General features: G+C 31.1%; 1 protein-coding gene across 5 annotated transcripts in view; it reads right to left on the bottom strand.

Annotated features, from left to right (window-relative positions):
• Positions 1-16,264, bottom strand: part of LOC107445872 (uncharacterized) — a 256,280-nt gene that overhangs the window by 92,832 nt on the left and 147,184 nt on the right. For 2 of the 5 annotated variants that reach the window (XM_071184742.2, XM_071184746.2), the window contains exon 5: positions 233-360. The exons of the other annotated variants lie outside the window; for them this stretch is intronic. The gene's annotated coding sequence lies outside the window, so the exon portion shown is untranslated. The remainder of the gene's footprint in view (positions 1-232; positions 361-16,264) is intronic. 5 annotated transcript variants of the gene reach the window in all.

Below are 16,264 nucleotides of genomic sequence, written 5' to 3'. Positions count from 1 at the left end.
ATTTTCGATTACGCCCATATATGGATTTGTACTTTCACTAATATTCTTATTAACTAATTTATAAACCAATTATTAAAAAATAGTCGGATCAGGAATTAGTTGAGAATGCAATTAATCATATCAAGCATGCACATTTTCTTATAAAGTTAGCTCTAACAGCGTCGGTATCAAGATGGACGACACCGAATAAAACGTTTCAAATTAAATTTAATAATGATCAAATAAAACTGACCTGGGATTTTTTTGTTGCGATGTATCATACTCACTTAAACGGTGGAAAGCAGCTAAAGCTCAGTGAATTGAAACTCCATTATTATAATGATATGAGTGTTCATACGTTTAGGTAGAATGTGAACAATCCTAAAAAATTCGTAATGGCTAAATAAATGCTCACAAATCTGATTAAAATTAATTGAGAATGTAATTATGTCAAACATGCACATTTGTTTCAGAAAGTTAGCAAGGATTTCAAGATGGATGACATTGAATGAAACATTTAAATTAAATTAAATAAAGATCAAATAAAACTTTAGACTAGAAAATTTCTTTTAGAATGTATCATATTCACTGAAACGTTAAAAATCAGCTTAAGTTCAATGAATTAAAACTCCATTAATATACAAAATATGAGAGTGTTTATACTTTTAGCTAGAATGTGAACAACACTAATAAATTTGTAACGCCTTTTAAATAAATGCTCAAAAATTGGATCAAAATTAATAGAGAATGCAAATAAGAAGCATGCGCATTTTATTCATAAAGTTAGCACTAACGACGGATGGACGATACTAAGTAAAATGTTTTCAGTCAAATTAAATAAGGATCAAATAAAACTTTGAACTAGAAATTTTTTTTGCGATGTATCATATTCACTAAAACGTTGAAAAGTTCAATGAATTGCAACTCCGTTATTATACACGATATGATTGCTCATACGTTTTAGCTAGAATGTGAACAACACTAAAAAAAATTGTAACTCCTTCTAAAACAATGCTCAAAAATCTGACCGAAATAAATTGAGAATGCAATTATGTGAAGCATGCACATTTGTTTCAGAAAGTTAGCAAGGATTCCAAGATGGATGAGATCGAATAAAACGTTTCAAATTAAACTAAATAAAACTTTGGACCAGAATTTTTTCCCCCGATATATCATTTTCACTGAAACGTTGGAAATCAGATTAAGTTCAATGAATTAAAAGTCCATTATTATACAAGATATGAGTGTTTACACTTTTAGCTACAATGTGAACAACACTAATAAATTTGTAGCACCTTTTAAATAAATGCTCAAAAATTGGATCAAAATTAATTGAGGATGCAAATAGAAGCATGCACATTTTATTCATAAAGTTAACACTAACGACGGATATCAAGATGGACGACACTAAGTAAAACGTTTTCAGTCAAATTAAATAAGGATGAAATAAAACTTTGAACTAGAAATTTTTTGACGATGTATCATATTCACTAAAACATTGGAAAGTTCAATGAATTGCAACTCCATTATTATACACGATATGAGTGTTCATGCGTTTAGCTAGAATGTGAACAACAGTAAACAGTTTGTAATGCCTTCTGAAATAAATGCTCAAAAATTGCATCAAAATTAATAGAGAATGCAAATAGAAGCACGCACATTTTACTCATAAAGTTAGCACTACGACGGATATCAAGATGGACGACACTAAGTAAAATGTTATCAGTCAAATCAAATAAGGATCAAATAAAACTTAGAACTATAAATTTTTTTTCGATATATCATATTCACTAAAACGTTGAAAAGTTCAATGAATTGCAACTCCGTTATTATACACGATGTGAGTGTTTTAACTAGAATGTGAACAACACTAAAAAATTTGTAACGCCTTCTAAATAAAAGTTCATTCATTCATGCCTTAAAAGAGAGAGAGAAAGAAACAAAGAAACATCTGCAACAAAACAAACGCTTGTTATTTGCTCTACTAATGACAGCTGATGAATCAATTCACAAACAGTCACTAGGGTTCACTATTTCATTCACAAATAAATCTGCCCCTTACACGGGCATTAGGGCATGTTTCATTTGCGGGGAACGCAGCGTCTTATTAAAATTTAGAAGCCAAATGCTAAAAGACTTTCTCTCCGTCAAAGAGGTTAAGGCGAAATATTTTATTCAGTGGTAAGTTAGCTGGAGTAGAAATTTTTTAAACGAATAATATTTTCAGTGTTGCCAAATGTATCGCTTTCTGTAAAATAATTAATAAAAAAGAAGAGAATTAAATAATTAAAGTATGAAGAATTCGGTTTAAACTTTCTTTAACTTTATAAATACTCACCAAGTTAGCTGGAATAAAGCAGGGCTGAAAGCCATTATATATCAAGACGGAAAAGAGTAAAAGCTGGTAGCTAATAAATTTCATTTTTAGTTTTTTTCCGGGAATAATAAAAATCCATAACTACCAATTATTTTTAACGGATGCAATTTTTATATTGAATTGCTTCTTCGCCGGGATAAATTTCCTGACAGTGAATTGTTATTGTTGAGAATAGATTAACTCCTCCCGAATATTATCTAATATTGAAATAGTTCTCCTACCAGTATTATCTCTTTTCCGTCTCGCTTTCAGGCCTGAAACAAAGTGACGGTTGGAACAAATCGTAAATGTTTAATTTTAAAGTATATAGTTTTACGAGGCAAAATACAAACTGTTAACGAAATCGGTTTAATAGTTACAGGGACGCCAACTGCTCCGCTTTCTAGAATAGTTTTAATATAGTGGTAGCAAATTATATAGCAAAATTCGTAAGAAACGGAAAGATACACTTACTTTTTAATAGAGTAAGCAATTGATTGATGCTATAACGTAGCATTTTATTTGATACTTACAAATTTTGATATTTAGTGGTGAGAAAATTACTTAAAAGGAAAAATACTAAACTAAAAGTAACTTGAATTTCGCTACCCCTAGAAAATACTATTATACAAAGCGGAGCAAGTTGGCATCTCTGAGTTAATAAGAAGAGCCGCGATGGTTCAGGGGATAGAGTGTTCGCTTTCCAATGAGGTGAACTGGGGCTCGATCCCGGTGACGACTTGTCAATACGAATACCGCATCCGGCTTGCACCAACCACAGTGCTGACGTGAAATATCCTCAGTAGTAGACGGATCCTCTTGCCGTCAGGTTAACCGTGGGAGGTTCTCGTGGTCTTCCTCTCCATGTAACGGATATTCGGGTTAGTTCCATCAAGGAGTCCTCCACGAATGCAAATTTTCCTCACTACTTGACCCAGGAGTTTCCTTGTCTTTTGGATTGGGTTCAAAATTACAAGGCTACGGAGTTGAACATTAGTAATCGTAAACCCAAAAATTGGGCCTGTTCAAGGACGGTTATAAAAAAAATAGTTAGTGACAGCAGCGATGATTCAGTGGATAGAGCATTCGCCTTCCAATGAGGTGGACCCGGTTCGAATACCAGAGATGGATGATCGATACGAATTCCGCACCCAGCTCGCACCGACCACAGTGCTGATTTGAAATATCATCAGTGGTAGACGGATCATGGGTTAGAGTACCCTTGCCGTCAGGCTAACCGTGGGAAATTCTCGTGGTGGTTGGCTCCATTACAAAGTCCCCCACGATTTCAAATTTCTCCCAGTATTTGATCCAGGAGCTTCCTTGTAGTCTTCTGGATAGGGTTCGAAATACCAAGGCTACGGAGGTGAACATTAGTAGTCGTAAACTCAATAAATTGGGTCGGCTGTTCAACAACGGTCATAAACAATAAAGTAAAATAGTTCCTGAGAAATCAGATTGTAAAATTCGAGAAAATTCCTGAGAAATCGTATTTTAAAATTCGATTTCTCTTATATATATATATATATATATATATATATATATATATATATATATATATATATATATATATATATATATATATATATATATATATATATATATATATATATATATATATATATATATATATATATATATTGATAAAAATCAATAAAAAATATAAAATCCAATCTGTCAACCTTATTCATGGTGGGATGCCCCGCCTGAATTGAAATTCTAGGTGTTTATTTTGAACCTAGGCTACGTTTGAACGGAAAAAAATTGCTAGTTTGAAACCATTAAACATACTTTTTTCTCGATAATCGGGCTCATCACTCGATGTCTAATAAAGTGTGTTTTTATTTTTTTATTGGCGATAGAACCTTTGAAAAGACAGCCTTCAAAATAAAGAAATTTACGATCTTTACATACTGAAAATACAATTAAAATATATATATATAAATTGATTGAATGATCCCACTCATGACATTTACCTGAGTAAATAAAAATTCCATGACTTCCTGGGCACAAGAAGTTACCGCGCTTCCCAGGTGTACAAACATGAGCGGAGGAAATATTAAAAGAACTTATCCATGCGCGCATGTGTACACGGGCGCACAGATTTCCGAGTAATTGTGTACTGGTGATGGAACCTTATAAATAGACAGAAGCTTCTATAAAAACATATAAATTATACGATGGCATAAACGGTTCTTCTTCTTCTTCTATGAAATGCTGTTCAGTTAAATGTGTACACAAGCACTATTAAGATGGAAAATTCAATTAAAGCGGGATTTATTGTCCAGAGCTTTGCGGTTAATATATATAAAGCGAAAGAAATATAAACAAATATAAAAGGAAAATAACAAGCGTGTTCAAGCTGGTTGTACTAAAACTAAAGTAAGTATATATATATATATATATATATATATATATATATATATATATATATATATATATATATATATATATATATGCTTAGCTACTAACTGTTGCGAAATATCAGTAAGTTTTTAATGTTTAAAGTGGTAACAAAGTTTTATTATTTCCTTTTATACTTTGAATTAATAAGTTTAATTTAAAACGGTTTAGAACACCAATGTCAACATTTTAAAAGCCTTAACACGATCAGATGTCCTAGTGTTTAGATTTTACTGGGCACCTGGGCCGCGAAGCGGCCCCTATCCCATTCATCTGGAATTTTTGAACAGTTTTGGTTGAGCAATGAGGTAAGCAGGCAATGGAGTTGCTTTTATGAATGTTTCAAGCTCTTTGCTTGAATAACTAAAAAGGAATCAAAAATAAATTGAGCAGCTTGCTCTAAACTGTGTTTGTTTGATTTTGGAGTTGTTCAGAATTGTATCAGCATGAGTAAACGTTATTTTCAGAAAGGTTGATGAAATTATTTGTTTTTATAGTTATGATATGAGGCGTTGGAGGTGAAATGTGCAGCTATTGGTCTGTAGTTTTTATCTTTGATATAATTTTCAAATTCAAAGATTTCATTAAAATTTGCTGTTTTACATTCTATGGCTTTATCGAAAAAATCTGCGTTTAGCTTGTATATATGCTGTGATAGAGTTGGTATTTTTAGGTCTGCATGTATATTGGTATTCCGGATGAACCATCTACGATCAGATGTTTTTTTTTACTTTTATTTACAAAAATTGGGCACCTGGGCCTCTTAGCGGCCCCTATCCCATACATCTAGAAATTTACAGAAAATTTATAGTAATAACATTTTGAATTTAGCAGTCGATGTGGTAGCTAATAGAAAAACAAGCACTTTGCTTGAGTAAATATAACATTTGAATATCTGATTCATCGAATCTAAGTTGACTTATATAAATATAAACATAATTTGACATATATATACGTAAGTTGACATAAATAAATATTAACATAAATACGATCAGATGTAGCAATGTGGCGTTTCATATGAACTTTTGAATCATTTATATGTCGTGGTGGGGAAAATAATAAATGAATTAAAAATAATACATTAAAACATTAACTTAGCTGCCACTAGAATAAAGTTTTACAAGAAACGTAAGCAGTCCTGGGTCTGAAGTTCTTGTAATGTTGGGAAAATTAACAGATTTTCTCAGAGCTTTCGTTTATAATTGTCTACCACAGCGGTTCCGCGGGTGAATGTTAACACGTTGAATGCCATGGGGGTCATCGGTAACCGGCACTGAGTTCGTTCGTAGAGCCACGGGGTCACCGGTGACCGACGAAGCCAAGATTATTAGAAACACATAATTCGAGCAAATTTTTAATGCTTTTATTTTTTTAATATTATTATCGTTACTAAAATGGTTTGAATAAATTAATGCAATACAGAACACAAAAAAATAGTTATATCTCAGAGATGCCTACTTGCTCCGGACAGCGAATAAATATATTCAAGTGGTAATTTATTAATTGTGATTCTTGGTTTAATAAATTCAATTTAGTAAATTTCTATCAACAATTATTTCTAGGTTTTCGTACGTTTATATAATTCATCACTTTTTTTCAGATATGTAATGTTGCTGTTGTTGACGTATGCCTGTTAAGGCAGAGGGGTGCGATTGTTCTTGTTTTCCAGTGGCGCCATCTATGGTCAAGAATTCGACTTCTGCCACACCCATACGCCGCAATAATAGGACGGATCCATTCATTCATCCACAGATCGTAATTTTGACCTGAATCAGAGAACGATCAATCTCCAATCCAGTACCCCCAGAGGTTTTGATTTGTTATGGGAACATGGAGGATTTTGCGACTCGACAGATTTAACGTGCATCAGTCACCATTTACTACAGGGGAGTCTTCGGCAGGCAGAGTTCGAACCCACGAACTCTCGGACATGGGCCCAGCCCTCACCTCCTACCACACGGTCTTTTATAAGTAGTCCGCGCAGACTGTTTAAAAAGTGAACCAGTTGTGCGCATGAACCCAAAACCTTCTATAAAAGTAATTGAGAGAAATTTATCTTATATATGAATCTGTAGTGGTTGACAAGTGAATAAGGCAAACCAATAATATTCATAAATAAAATAAATTTTTAGTCATATATTTGCTACCACTCTCTTATTTTAACTATATTCCATATTAAATGACTCGTTCGGTAAGTAGATATCTTTCACAGTGGTCTGATCGGACTACCTATAAAAACCGTGTGGAGGCTTTCAGCTACAGGAGGCTATCCCGGCCTTTAAAAAAACTAGCAAATTCTGTCTAATATTTGCAAATTTAGTTTGTAGTTTCTTACAGTTTGGCCAGACAGGCAAGCCATGTAAAACTAGAGTGGCATTCAACATGCTAAAAAGGATCCGCGAGGCAGTAATTTGTAAAATCAGTGTTGAACTTAAAAAAAAAAAAAAAAAAAAAATACATAATTTATTTTAATGAAAAACAACAATTAAATTATCTACCACATCCCATCAGATTTAAAAGTAGGCCCTGGTTAAAAAACAAACAAATAAAAGCAAAATGTACTATACTTAAAGTTGTTATTTGAATTTCTATAACTATCTATCACAAAATAGTTATTCTCTTGTCAACCACTACAGATTCGATTCTCAAATATATAAGATAAATTTCTCGCAATTACTTTCATAAAAGGTTTTGGGATCATGCGCACAACTACTTCACTTTTTAAGCAGTCTACGCGGACTACTAATAAGAAACCGTGTGGAGGCTTCTTGATGTAGGAGGTGATGACACTGACCGCAGCCAATGATGCTTGACTTCGATGATCTGCTGGGAACCGTGTCTCAACGATCAGTCCACTGCGGGACTCGAGACTTAGTATGTAATTGAGAATAGTAAGATGTTATTTTAGGCCTGCTTAAAACCAATTACAAATAAAGTGGTTTAACTAATAGTTTTTCCTCTTTCTTTCAGTCCTGATATCACCCTGGATAGACCAGCATGCAACTGAATAATTCTTTTCAGTATTTCTGGCCTATTTATCACCTCCACACAGCCATTTAAAAAGTGAACCAGTGGTACGCATGGAACAAAGAGAAAGTTATGATATATATTTGAGAATTGAATCTTTGGTGGTAGAGAAGTAAATAAGACAAACCAATTATATTCTTAAATTAAAAAAAAATATTTTTAGACTTTTATTTGCTATCACTTTCTTATTTTTATTAGATTTTGTATTAAATGGCTTGTTCATGAACTAGTTTACCTTCATAGTGGTTTGATCGGACTACCGTTAAAATACCGTGTGAGGAGGCGTTGCCTACTTCAGTTGATTTTGTTCTTCTGCAGATTATTGTAAACACCCATAGTTATCACTAAACTTCAAATATTCTTGAACTCCAACTTTCTATATAACACGCTCAAATTAATAAGCATAGTTAAAACAAAAGTTCATGTTAGGTTGCATATAAAAACACTTTGCTTTTAAACTTTTATTTCTGTCTAGCTTATAACTCAGTTGGTTTCTGTTCTTCCCTGCCAAAGAGAAAAAAGAAATTTCACTGGTTTTGTGACCACATGCATGAGCAGAGATGCCAACCGCTCCAAATTCGAACAAAATATTTTTAAGAAACGGTAGAGAACTACAAATGAAAATGCGCAGATTTTCGGTTAATTTTGGCAACTTTTTAAAGGACACAACACGGCATACCTTTAACAAAGTGACGTACCACAAAAGCCTTTGAATGATATAGAAATCGTGGTGAGTAAAAATGCTATAAATTGATTTTATTAAACCAAGAATCATACATAAAAAGACTATCACTCGAAAATACTTATCCGCTGTCCGGAACAAGTTGGCATTTCTGCATGAGTATAAAGGTCTTTAACTAAAACCATGTGGATTGTGTGAGTGCATTTTTTTAAATTTAAATAGCAGAAGCAAACGTAAATAGTTTAATCTCCAGTAGATTAGATTTCTGCGTTCCAGGAAAACAGATAGAGATAAAAAAATATAAAAAAACTTATAATCGTACTTTGTAAATTTCAAGCGACAACTCAATGCTACAAATCTAATAAGATAAGAGTGTAATCATTTGAGTCATATGTGGAATCCAAAAAAAGGACTTTATTTATCTCTCAGTTTTAAACATCTAGTTTTCTTTTTTTTTTCCTATCAACAAAAGCAACCTATTTCAGTAAACATCGAAAAACAATGTTCCTCTTTGAATATCAAAAAAATGAGAGCAAAATAAATATGAGAACACTCTTATATTAACTTTAAGTAAACATTATTTTAAGCAGAAAATGTTTTGTAATAATTTATATAGCGAAACTCTCGGCACGATGGAAAAAATCATGCTTGAAGCTTTTAAAAATAGTGCCATATTTCCCATGCAATTTTCGGATCGATCCAAAATGAGGAGAATAAATTTAACTTATTTCTAGCTTTAATAACAGCAATTTTGAAAACATTTTATAGGACCGCAATATTTATATTTGAATCTTTTCTTTATATATATTGCTATTGAAAAGGGAAATAAGCTTTTAACTCCTTTCTGGTTTCAATACCAGCAATTTTGAAATATTAGAATACTTTTTTTAATTATATAGTATTGAAAAAGGCAAACAGCTTTTAGCTTTCTACCTTCATTTTAGCCGATGCAAATTCTACATAGGTAAAAACGACACTATTTCTGAAAGCTTCAAAAGCTTTTATGATCTTTTAAGTTTTTCCAACAAATTCACCACTTAAAATCTTCCAAAACATATGCTACTAAGAGGATTAAGATAACATATGCTACTAAGAGGAGGAAATTGTTCACATGAAGATTATTTGGAAGTAATTCCCCATTTTTGTTGAAACCATATACGTGTGGGTATACTGTGAACAAGTCATTATTAACAGTGTATTTTAACGTCAGGACCTAATATTTTTAGAGAATATAGTTAGAAATTTTATATATTTATTTGAACTATTTATGGGTAGTGTTAGTCAAAATCGTATTATGTCATCATTCTCTAATGTACTTTTTCCAAAAAGATTAACCGATAATTTAGCTTCTTTATTTTTTAAATTTATTTCTCTAAATTTATTATTTAGGATTTTTTAATTTTTAAGTGGTGAGTGTTGATGGCTCCTCAGAGTTGACATCGGAGTGCAAGAGATTAATACCAGAAATGCCAACTTCTCCGAATTCAACAAAATAATTTTAAAAACAGCAGAGAGCTAAAAACTAGAATTTGCAGATATTAGATTATTTTTGAACGCTTTTAATAAGGTTAAACACGGCGTATCACAAAGAACAGGCCTGCCAACTTTCTACACTTTTTTAGGGGAAAATTTCTAGTGGTAGCTAAATTTATGCATTAATGTATTATTCTTTTTTTTATATATATATATATATTTGATTTAAAGTTAATTTTCACACCACTATATGCGAAAGTTTATATAAAAAATTCACTTCAATTCATATCTCATCTGGTGAAACCTTAAACATGTTAGCTTTAGTTTCTGATCGCCTACTGCAGAGTTGCCAACTTGCTCCGGACAGCAAATATATATTTTAAAGTGGTAGTTTATCAATTGTGATTCTTGGTTTAATAAATTCAATTTAGTACATTTTTATTCACCACTATTTGTAAATAATTCGTAGGCTAATATAATTCATCACTATCCTATATTATGCCAAGCTATACCTCTTAAAAAGCAAGCAAAAATAGATGTTTACCGTTTATTTAATTATTTTGGCACGTCCGGAGCAGTTGGCATCTTTGCTACTGTTCATCAATATGATTTGCAGGAAGCAAAGAAGTTGGCAGCCTTGCCTATGTGGTTTGAGTTGTGATTAGTTGAATTCTGCGTTGAGTAACAAAGGAGGGAGGGGGAAGAAGGGGGATAAGGCTTTGAATTATTTAGAAGTAATGGTAAGTAAAAATCTTGTAACTCGAATTTACTAAACCAAGAATCATACAATAAAAGACTATACCACTTAAAAATATGTATCCATTGTCCGGAGTCATCACCTCCTACACCAGAAAGCCTCCACACGGTCTTTTAGAAAAAGTCTGCGCATACTATTTAAAAAGTGATACAGTTGTGCGCATGAACGCAATTTCTCGTTTTGAGAGAAATTTATTATAGATATATTCGAGAGTTGAATTTGTAGTGGTTGACAAGTAAATAAGACAAACCAATCATATTCATTAATTAAACAAAATTTTAGTGATATATTTGCTACCACTTTCTTATTTGTAATAGATTTTCTATTAAACGGCTCTTTCGTAAACTGGTTTACCTTCATAATGGTCTGCTCGGACTGTCGATAAAAAACTATGCGGAGGTTTTAAAGGAGCAAGTTGGCATTTCTGTATTTTTTAAATACTAAAATATAGACGGCGAGGTCAAGAAATTTGATTTTATTTTAAGAATCTAAACTCCAAAAAATTTTGATATTCGTGAATAATGATGAATTTATCTAATTATTATTATTTATAATTTTTTTCTCCTTTTTTGTTTGTACGTTTTTGGAGTTTCCGTAGCTGAAATATAAACTCCAAGAAAATTTGCAACACAAGTGTGGTAATTAAATTGCTAGAAAATAACGAAGATGAAATGTTATAAAATAAACTTTTAAATTGGTCGAAATTTTCAAATACAAGGAGAGAAAAATTATATATAATTAGTTGGATAAGAAATATTATTTTTGCGAGTATTGTTGGAAAAAACGAATGAATTTCTGACGATATTTCCTCTTTCCGATCCTGTACAAATATCATCACATCTAAAGAAAATACTTTAAATTGATCAATTAATACCAAAAAAAAATTTTTTTTTTCAACCAAAAATATAAAATTGTAATTATAGCAAGAATAACCTTTTATTATTTATTTAATATCTACTATAAACAACGTTATGAAATAAAACCTTCCATTTTTCCAAACTGGAATAATAAAAATTCCCTCCACAGAAAGGTCAACGAAATATTCTACCTGAAGTTATTCTGGTCTTAAAGAAGAAAAAAAAAAACACTTTTCCAGTTATTGTTATGAGTTATTATTACTAAGAAAAGTAAACTTGTTTTGCTTCTAACTAAATTGCAATGTAAATTGTTATTATAGGATTAAAATATGAAGCAAAAAAAAATCCTGTTAACTTTCGTAACTACACTTTATCCACAATCTGGACTTAAATATGAAAAAAAAAGCAAAACATTATTATATCATTTTTTGATATAAAATTCGTTTTTTCAGGAATTTATTTTTCTTTCCAAATCGCGGTATCCTCATCACTATCATAGACATAACATTTCTCATGTGTTTTTTAGAAATTTTGAAAAGCAAGGAAAGAAATATTACCACTTTTTTCTTCGCAATATACCAAATGATTAATTCTCCAGTTTTACGATGAAATTTGTATTGGAAATAACCTTATTATATTGTTCTTAAGTTTTACTATATTTTTACCCACTTTAAATTACTTAACCACTTTAAATTACTATTTGCGGAACGGGCGAGTCCTAAATGTTTTCGTCCGGAATCAAAATCAGGATATTAAAAAATAAAAAGCGGTAGTATAAGTTTGGACATAGCTGATTTGACACAATTATTTTTGCTTTAACTCTAAATCGGACACATCCAATCCTTATGTGTTAAAAGTGTAACGATACAATTTTTAATTTGAACTAAGTAGTGGTGAATTAAATAAAGCAAACTATTATTACCCCGCCCACAAATAAACTGCTATAGAATACAGTTTGGCTACCAGTTTTATCTTTTTTACCCTGATTATCGACACCCTGAGAATGTATATATAAGAAGGGGTTAATTAAGATAATTTGTATCGCAAGAAGTTTTATTAAATTATTCTCATGTTTTTGTATGATTCACCCACCTTAAATTTCTAATTACTTCAATAAGACTATTTGTACTGCAAGTAGAGTCTTATTATATTGTTCTTATGTTACTGTATGTCATCACCTACCTTAACCCTTTCGCGCCGACTGCATATCTGCCAACTCTTCCGGAAGATTTTATTTTCATATTTAAAGTGGTAGTAAGTATATACTATTTTTTCTTTTATAATTTTAATTTTTAAATGATTTTGATCACCACTATTCTTACAAAAATTAAGCACATATATAAATATGCCTTACTATCATGGTTGTCATTTTAAGTTTTCTCCAACACAACGTATTTGTTTGCTTAAAATTGAAGTTTTAATTCCACTTAAATACCACTCGGAAAAATTATAATGGAAAGGATTAAAAGTTGGCAGGTATGCGACTGTCACAAATACGTGCCAGCATAAAACCGTATCAACCAGGGTAAAAAGATAAAACTGGTAATCAAAGTAATTCTTTAGCAGTTGATAATTGGGCGGAGTTATATTGTTTGATTTATTTAATTCACCATTACTTTGTTCAAAATAAAACAATTTAGTTATACTTCGATCATACCTGCCAACTCTTCCGGATTTTCCGGAAGATTTTTTTTTTCATATTTAAAGTGGTAGTAAATATATACTATTTTTTCTTTTCTAAACTTAATTTTCAAATGATTTTGATCACCACTATTCTTACAAAAATGAAGCACATATATTTATATACGTTACTATCATGGTTGTCAACTTAAGTTTTTTGAAATACAACGTATTTGTTTGCTTAAAATTGAAGTTTTAATTCCATTTTAATACCACTGGGAAAAATGATAATGGAAGGGATTAAAAGTTGGCAGGTATGTAACATTGATTATATCAACGAAATTTTTACGTTCGAAAACTTAAGAGAAGACATAAACCTCAGGCCGATTGCAGCTCATTTTTGTAGTGACATAATTTTAACTAAAATACAAAATATTTGATTTCCTCTTATTCCAGTTACCAGAAAGAACCACCTTGATTAAATACAAGATGAATGGGAAAAAGGTCGCTAACGGCCCCAGGCGCCCAGTTATATTTCGATGATGATGATGATGACATTGATTATATATAATATATGATTAAACTAACAATAATTAAAGCAAAGTAAGTCTGTCAAATTAGAAACGACAACATTTAAGTTACCGTTTTTTATTTAATTACGTCCTGATTCTGATTTTGAACGAATGCTTTTCTGAATCACCCGTCCCCAAGGGGTTAAATTACGTAGCATAAAGACTTAAATTTTGTGATATAAATTTCACCAATTTGTATCTGCCTCTGCATACCACTCTCCCTTTATTCCGTAAAGCTTTGATGAAGGAGCAGATACTGTTGGTACTGCGCAAACAAATTTATGCTGATTTTACAACAGAAAGGTCCCGGGTTCGAATCCCGGAAAAAAACAAGGATGTTCTTTCTTTCTCTGTACTATCTGTTCTTACGGTGAGAGGAACATTCGTCCACTTAATATGGTGCACCTGAAAGAGTGGCCAACAAATGTGCTTTACCTGAATGACAAAAGTAATTTGGGTGGGCATCGGAGAAAAAAATTTCTAGGGAAGAAACTCGATATGGAAGTTTTTTAAATTTGATTAATTTAGTACACTTGAACGAATGTAATATTATTTAAAACTGTTCAATAATGTATACTAGCAGGATAACTTAAAGCTTAATCGATAAATATACTTTAGAAGAACAATTTTTCATTCTTTCAAAAAATTCAACGTTTTTAAATAATGATCTCTTTTACAAAGAAACTTTTCAGAAAGAAAAATAAATGTCGCAATTTTTATTATAAAGAAGAAATTCTCTAAAAAGCATAAAGCAAACTCAGCAAGATAAAGTAGAAAATCAGGAGAAATTTCAATAGCTTCAAAAAACGCGGCATAAAAGAACTTTTGTGTAATGCATAGATATATTATTCAAAGTCAACAAGATTTGTTTAACTATTCCACTATCTAGGTTTTTGAGGGAATTTGTCAAATTTCCGTTTGAGTTTAAGTTATTAACTCTTGTAGATATTCATTAAAATTTTAAAATAAAAATGGCTAGTAATATAAAAGTTACAAAAATAATATTGGGGAAAAAATAATGAACTCTAAGCTATTCTCAATAAAGAGAAGAATGGATTTAACACGTCAGTGGCTGGCGTTCTTTTGAAATCCTTTCAAAATTCCTTTTTTAAATTTTTTTTTTATTAATATATATATCAGAAAAGCAGTTGTATCAAAAGTATTTAATTATTAGCATTTATTTAGCAAACACAAGAGAGCTCCAGCTAGGTAAGCTGGCTAAGTACCAAATTAAGGTAAATATATTGCTTTAAATTTTACCAGCATTTACAGGACGGTCAACCACTACGCATTTTGAAAAATATTTTTTTTATGTAGTGGACAATTAAAAATTAAAGCTTGTTTGGTAAATTTTCGAGCATTTTAAAAGTCTCTACATGAGCATCCACAAAGAAAGTGGCTTTTCATATAAACTTTTGAATTATTTACATGCAGTGGCTTGAAAAATAACTTCAAATCAAATTTACAAAACAATGAATAACATATAAAAACAGGTCTGCCAACTTTAAACGCTATTTGGGAAAATGTCTTCAAGTGGTAGCTAAGTTATATTTTAATGTATGATTCTTTGTTCTGTAAATCTTATTTAAAGTTCTTTTCCGCGTAGTGAAAGCAACTGATAAAATATTTTTTTTCTTCTTTTTTTTCGTTTATTGGTCTTGCATCAAATTTTATTTTCTAAAATTGATATCATTAATATCTGGTTTAAAAATTCACGTTGGATTGAACAGTCAGCCGTAAAAAAAAGTTGAAGTTTGTATCGATTTAAAAAAAAAAAAAAATCAGAACCAAATTTTTTTTCTTTATTAAAATGATAAAGCACAATTTTTATCGAACTGAGATATCACATGAGTACAGAGAATAATTGACATGACAACATTATATTTTTTTCCTGATTCATTCGGTTAACTCTAATAATAATTCTAGTAATTTCAAACTGTGCATAAGTTTATCTACATACCTTTTGAGCTGATTATGATACTGATCGCAAGATAGCAATAAGATCAAAGGAATCATATTGTGATTAACATTTCTCTTTATCGAAACTCAGTTTATTAGATAATATTCGTATCTCTCCTTTTTTTAAGGTACGTATCAAAAAACTTATTATAGTAATATGGCACATTTAAATTTTTTTATTCAGAACCTTTATTATTATGAAACCTTTTTCTGTATATATATATATATATATATATATATATATATATATATATATATATATATATATATATATATATATATATATATATATATATATATATATATATATATATATATATATGACCTTCCTTGACACAGAACATGTTCGCCTGTTGCATTGGCCAGCACGTTCTCCTGATCTCTCACCAATTGAAAACGTGTGGTCAATGTTCACCGACCGACTGGCACGCCACCACTCGTCAGTCACTACGGTTGATGAATTGTGGTATAACGTTGACGCTGCATGGAATGCTGTATTCGTCTATGCTATCCAATCTCTGTTCGAGTCAATGCCCAGGAGATTAACTGCTGTTACTGGTGCCAGGGGAGGCTGCTCTG

The sequence above is a fragment of the Parasteatoda tepidariorum genome, chromosome 5 (assembly GCF_982258835.1).
Source record: "Parasteatoda tepidariorum strain Cologne lab strain chromosome 5, Ptep-v5.0, whole genome shotgun sequence".
Taxonomy (NCBI): domain Eukaryota; kingdom Metazoa; phylum Arthropoda; class Arachnida; order Araneae; family Theridiidae; genus Parasteatoda; species Parasteatoda tepidariorum.
The sequence above is the reverse complement of the archived record's forward strand: the minus strand, read 5'-3'. Positions and strand labels throughout refer to the sequence as shown.